General features: G+C 47.1%; 1 protein-coding gene across 5 annotated transcripts in view; it reads right to left on the bottom strand.

Annotated features, from left to right (window-relative positions):
- The window catches only part of LIG3 (DNA ligase 3), a 32,497-nt gene extending 30,244 nt beyond the window's left edge, over nt 1-2,253 (bottom strand). For 3 of the 5 annotated variants that reach the window (XM_012809787.2, XM_023517519.1, XM_023517520.1), the window contains exon 1: nt 2,176-2,253. The gene's annotated coding sequence lies outside the window, so the exon portion shown is untranslated. Of the gene's footprint in view, nt 1-1,389; nt 1,448-2,175 lie in introns of those variants that run through there. The other 2 variants (XM_023517521.1, XM_023517518.1) reach the window with 2 other exon arrangements.
- Between the last annotated feature and the right edge of the window lie 3,973 nt (nt 2,254-6,226).

Genomic DNA, 6,226 nt, shown 5'->3' with positions numbered 1-6,226 from the left:
CGCCGGCTACAATGCCCAGCTATTTTTTGGTTGCAGCCATCACTGTTGTTTGGCAGGCCCAGGCTGGATTCAAACCCGCCACCTTAGGTGTACGTGGCTGGGCCTTAGCCACTTGAGCCACAGGCGCCAAGCCGAAGTTCCTTTTTAATCACCAAGAAATACTGCACTGTGTTTAATGAAGTTTCTAATATGAAGTATAATATATACACCATTCTCAGAAATCAGTTATGCCATGATACAGATTTATGATTTAATCAGAATCACTATTTTTCAGAGCCAATTAAGCAGAGCCTAGAATCATACTGCCTGGATTCAAAGTCTACCGTAGTCACTTATTAGCTGTCTGAGGTTACTTAACCTCTCTGTTCTTTGGTTTCCTCATTTGTGAAACGTGGCTAATCATACTACTTAAATCAAGCAGTTGTTCTAAGAGTGAAGCCCTTAGAACAAAGCGGAGCACATAGCAAAAGCTGAATGTCAGCTTTTATTATAATCGGGGAAGTAGTTATATTTTAAGCAGAGACACTCTGTGCAATTAACCTGTTTATAATTTAGCAACTTGAATTAAGGATGCTGAACTGGATGGCAAGAATTGAAGGAACTGATAAATCGATCCAGATGGAAACATTCTATCTGCACCTTTTCTTTATAGTTCTAACCTTAAACATACCGGAAATTATTTTCACTCTGCACCTGGCTGTGAAATTGCTATTGTGCTTCTGGCCACACATGTAGCTTAGTAGGTGGGGCACCTGCTGCAGACATCTGGGCTAGCAGGTTCGAACCCATCCCGGGCCAGCTAAAACAATGAAAACTGCAACAAAAAGCTAGGTGTTGTGGCAGGCACCTATAGTCCCAGGTACTTGGCAGGTTGAGGCAAGATAATCGCTTACGCCCAAGAGTTTGAGGTTGCTGTGAGCTGTGATGCCATAGCACTCTACCCAGGGTTACAGCTTCAGACTGTCTCAAAAATAAAAAAATAAATAAATAAAGCCAGCCAGGCTTTACTTACTGCAGTGCAACACGGTGCAAAGGAAATCAGGTGGACCTGGAATCAGGCATGCCAAGGCAAGTCTGACCACACAGCTTACCAACTGGAACCTTTTATCCACTTCTCTAGGGCTGTTTTCTTTTTCTAAAACAGGGAGGATACTACCTACTTCAAGGGGTGGTTGGGAAAACGACAGTGACTCTGTGACAGGGCCGGTGGGTGGGAGGTAGGAAGGGAGCGGTTCTGAACTCCGTAAGAATGTATACAAAGCGTGCATATTGGAAAATGAACCTGTTTTGTTCTGGGACAGAAGGTCCACAACTTTTGTTCATTCACAAAGAGCTACATAACCTTCTATAGTGTAAGAATTACAGATGAGATGTGAAAGTACTGCAGACCCATAAGAGGAAGTCAAAACAGGAAAAGTTTCAACAACTTTCTTAGAAGGTCGATTTACAGAACAAACTTCAGCCCCCCATAAAAGGAGCGGACTCGAGGAGGACTCTGAAGGCGCTGGGCCACAAGGCACAATGCAGTTTTGAGGAAGACGGTTTGCTCCCCGCCTTCCAACAGCCGCAGCCCAGGGAAGGAGAAACCGCTGAGACCCAGGCCGCAGCAGCTCTTCCCGAGGAGCGCCCCGCAGCGTTTCCGCGGGCTGGGCTGTGCGGGGAGCTGGCAGCGGGGGCCGGCGGCGTGTACCGGGCCCCGCGTGTCCTCGCGCTGCGCCCGGCGGGGACCGGCGGGACCGTGAGCCCAGTTCGCGGGGCTGCGGAGAGCAGCGCTCCTCCACCGGGCCGGGCCGCGGGTGGGAAGCGAGAAAGCTCCCAAACTCCCGCCGACCGAAGTGCGCCCACTTTAGCGCTGGAGTAGTCACACCGGGCCGGGGTCCGAGAAGGCCCTCGCGGGTCCCGAAGGAAGCAGTGACCGGAGGTCTAGGGCCCTTCCCCCGCACGGCCCCGTGGGGGTCCCAGGGGGCCCCAAGCCTTCCCCTGGCCTCCCGGGGGCCGCCACGTCACGGAGGGTGTGCCCCCGGGCTCCGCAGGCGGGCGGGGGAGGAGGCGGGGTGGGAGCCGTCTCCCGGGCCACGCCGACCTGCAGTCCCCGGCCCGCTACCCTCCCTACGCGGGGCCCCGCCGCCCTGCACCGCGCCGCCCCTCACCCGCCTCCCCAGCTCCAGCGCTCACCGAAGGCCTTGGGACCTGACGCCCACAGGCCGCTGGCAGCCCACGACGGTTGAAGCTCCTGTCTCTTTAAATCCGGGTCCTTGAACTGGTGGCGGCGCGCAGGCGCAAACACCAAGACAGAGCCACGTGACCCGTCCCCCCACTCCCCCACCCCCACCCCGCCGGCCACGTGGGTCGTGGCAGTGGATTCAGTACAGTAGGGTTTAGGGTTGGTCCCCGGTCTGTGAGCGGGCGGGTCCGGGACGCGGAGGTGAGAGGATGTGTTGGCACTGTGGCTCGTAGCCGGAACTTCCAACGATCCCTTGACTTTCTGATGCTGTTAGAGCTTGTCTAGTTTTTAAAGATACTCGTTAAGAAACTGTATTGTAATGAGTTTAGGGAAAGCAAACCGGGTTTTTCTGTATTTCCTGTAGCTTGTGTCCCACAAAGTGTCTAGCACATAGTAGGTATTCAGTAATTTTAATGAATTGAAAAGAGGCACTAGGTAGTAGGTAGACAGGTGGATACTGTGTGTGAAGGAGTATGGAAGAATAACCCCCTTTATTGTATTTCTTTTAAAGTGTTTTGAACCTCAAGCCCGCTCTGAGCGTTTGGGATGGTTGTTTTTACAGAAGAGAAGTTGGCTCAGAGAAAGTAAGCTACCTTGTCAGTCTAGGAACAGCAAACAATTGGGCATTGTTACATAAACAAAGAACAGATCCCATGGGGAATTTTGTGCCCTGAGATGGGAAGTTTAACCTTTATTCTGAGGGGATAGTAATTCCTGTTGAAGCTGGATGGGAGAAAGACTGAGGAAAAGAAACAAATCAGAACGCTCTTGGCCAGGCAGCGTGGCTAACACCTTAATTCAAAGAGGCAGGAGCATCTTCGGAGTTAAGAAGGTGGAGACCATCCTGAGCAAGAGCCAGACCTGTCTCTACTAAAACAGGAAAATTAGCCCTTGTGGTGCCATCTGTAGTATGAGCAACTCGGGAGGCTGAGACAGGAGGATTGTTTGAACCCAGGAGTTTGAGGTTGCTGTGGAGCGAGGCTGACACAACGGTACTACTCAGAGCAACGGAGTGAGACTCTTGTCTCAAAAAAAAAAATCTCTGGATTTTTTTTGGATAGGATTCCATGTGAGAGGTGAAATTCAGTTAGTTGTGGTGGAAAGGAAAGTACAGTTTTGAAAATCATTTAGATTTTGAATTATCTAGATAAAGTGCTCATTTATCCTTAAAGATGACTTGGCTGGGCATGGTAGCTCAGGCATTACATCCCTTTAGGAGACCTGAGCAGGAGGATCACTAGGGCCCAAGAGGTCAAAGGTATAGTGAGCTATGGTCAGGCCAGTGCATTCTAGCTTGGGTGACATTGAGAACCTGTCTAAAAACAAAAAGGAAAAACGAAAGAAAAAATAAGCATGACATGAGTAAGCAGATAAATAGTAATGGTACTGTTAGCTAACAGAGAAAATGGGGGGGAGGTATTAGACATAAGAAGCTGAGTTTTGTTGCAGGTGTATTGTTTGGTTGACTAAGGACAGCTGTGATTCCACTTTTGAATGTAGCAGAATAAACTGAACAAGGTCTTTGGAGTTGGGAAGTCACTGGAGGCTCAAGTCTAAATTTTGGTATTTGAAGGACCCTGAGCATATTTCTGCGGCTGTATTCACTACATTGTTTTGAAATTCTCCTTGATTGTATCTGTCTTTTCCCCAAAACTGTGCTATTAAATGCTGTCATCACTAGCCTTATGTGGCTCTTGAGCCCTTGAGATGTTGTTTGTAATTGAGATGTGCTGGGAGTGAAAAATAAGCTACTGGAAAAAATGTAAAATATCTCAGTAATACAGTCATGCATCACATAATGACTTTTAGGTCAAGGATGCCCCACATAAGAGAGTGGTCCTATAAGATTATGATGAAGCTAGGCTGGGCTGGCTAAGTGGTTAGGGTGCTGGCCACGTATGCTGGGGCTGGTGGGTTCGAACCCAGTTTGGGCCTGCAAATGACAATTACAGCAAAAAATAGCCAGGCGTTGTGGCAGGGCATTGTAGTCCCAGCTGCTTGGGAGGCTGTGGCAAGAGAATTGCTTAAGCCCAAAGAGTTTGAGTTTGCTGTGAGTTGTGATGCCGTGGCATTCTTACTGAGGGCAACATAATGAGACTCTGTCTTGGGGGGGTAAAAAAAAAAAAAAGTTAACAATAAAGCTGAAAAATTCCTTTTGCTCATGTGTTTGTGTGATGATGGTGTTAAATGTACATTGCCAGTTGTATAAAAGTATAACATATAATTAATTACATATAGTACATAATAGTTGATAATAAACAACTATGTTACTGGTTTATGTTTGTGATATACTTTTTATCATTATTTTAGAGTATACTCCTATTACATCCAGCTGGTCCCTCAGGAGGCATTCCAGAAGGCACTGTTATCATAAGATGTGACAGTTCCATGCATGTTGTTGCCCCTGAAGACCTTTCAGTGGAACAAGATGTGGTGGGATTACAGGCGTGAGCCACTGCACTGGGCCCGACCTTTTGGATATGTTGCGTTAAATAAAATATATTCTATTTGATCTCACCTGTTTACTTTTTTGAAAAGGTAAAAACTAGAAAATATAAAACTATGATGCGTGCTTCATTCACCCTGTTTCTGTTGGACAGCACTGCCCTTGCCATCTCTGCCTTGTGCATCTTTTTATCTTCAGTGCCTAAACAGTGCTGGGCAAATAGGCATTCAGAAAATATTTGTGAACAAATGAATGAAACCCATGAGTGAATGGAGTAGATGAATGAAACACTGGAAAGGATAAGATCTCTTAAAAGGATGTTTATTACCTTGTATTATGCTGTGTCTTTGAAAATATTTGACATAAATTTGCAAAACGACAGGCTCTAAATGTCTGTTTTGCTTGATCGGAGCTCCATAGAAGCTGTAATCTCTGTGACTCAGGTCCTTTGCTGTGAAATGGAGTTAGGTGTGGAAGTTAGCAGTTGCATTTCTTTTTTTTTTTTTTTTTGAGACAGAGCCTCAAGCTCTCCCCCTGGGTAGCGTGCCGTGGCATTACAGCTCACAGCAACCTCCAACTCCTGGGCTCAAGCGAGTCTCCTGCCTCTGCCTCCCAAGTAGCTGGGACCACAGGTGCCCGCCACAACGCCCGGCTATTTTTTGGTTGCAGCCGTCATTGTTGTTTGGCGGGTCCGGGCTGGGGATTCAAACCCGCCACCTTAGGTGTACGTGGCTGGCGCCTTAGCCGGTTGAGCTATAGGCGCCGAGCCAGCAGTTGCATTTCTTTAGATAAGGGAGAACCACTCTACCAAACAGGATTAGGTAAAGTGTGGTGGGCATAACACAGATTTGAAGTGTATTTAACCACCAGCTATGTGTAACCTTCACCTATTAACTTCTCCGGGTCTTAGTTTTCGTGGTGAAATGGGGATAGTTTTGTGTTTTACATTTAGGTCTTGAGTTAAAGTTGAATTTCTGTGAAGAGTGGAAGGTTTGTGTCTAGATTCTTTTTCTTTTTTTTGAACATGGATGTCTGATTTTTCCAAGCACCATTTCTTGAAAAGACTGTCTTTTCTCCAGTATAAAGACTGTCATGTATTACTTTTGCTCCTTTGTCAAAGATCAATTGACTATATTTAGGTGGGTCTATTTCTGGGGTCTATGTTCTGTTCCATTGATCTATTTGTTCTTGCACCAATACCCCACTGTCTTGATTACTGTAGCTTTATCATAAGTCTTGACATCAGATGGTGCTGGTCCCCCAACTTTGTTCTTTTTAAATATTTTGTTGGCTGTTCTGGATCTTATGCTTTTTCAAGTACATTTCAGAATCAGTTGAATAATTTGCTGGGGGTTTTTTGGTTTTTTTTTGAGACAAAGCCTCAAGCTGTTGCCCTGGGTAGAGTGCTGTGGCATCACAGCTCACAGCAACCTCCCACTCCTGGGCTAAAGCGAGTCTCCTGTCTCTGCCTCCCAAGTAGCTGGGACTACAAACGCCTGCCACAACGCCCGGCTGTTTTTGGTTGCAGCCATCATTGTTGTTTGGTGAGCCCGGGC

The sequence above is a fragment of the Otolemur garnettii genome, unplaced genomic scaffold (genome assembly GCF_000181295.1).
Source record: "Otolemur garnettii isolate 467f Iridium unplaced genomic scaffold, OtoGar3 scaffold00112, whole genome shotgun sequence".
NCBI classification, from domain to species: domain Eukaryota; kingdom Metazoa; phylum Chordata; class Mammalia; order Primates; family Galagidae; genus Otolemur; species Otolemur garnettii.
Note: the sequence above shows the minus strand (reverse complement) of the source record. Positions and strands in the feature narration are given on the sequence as shown.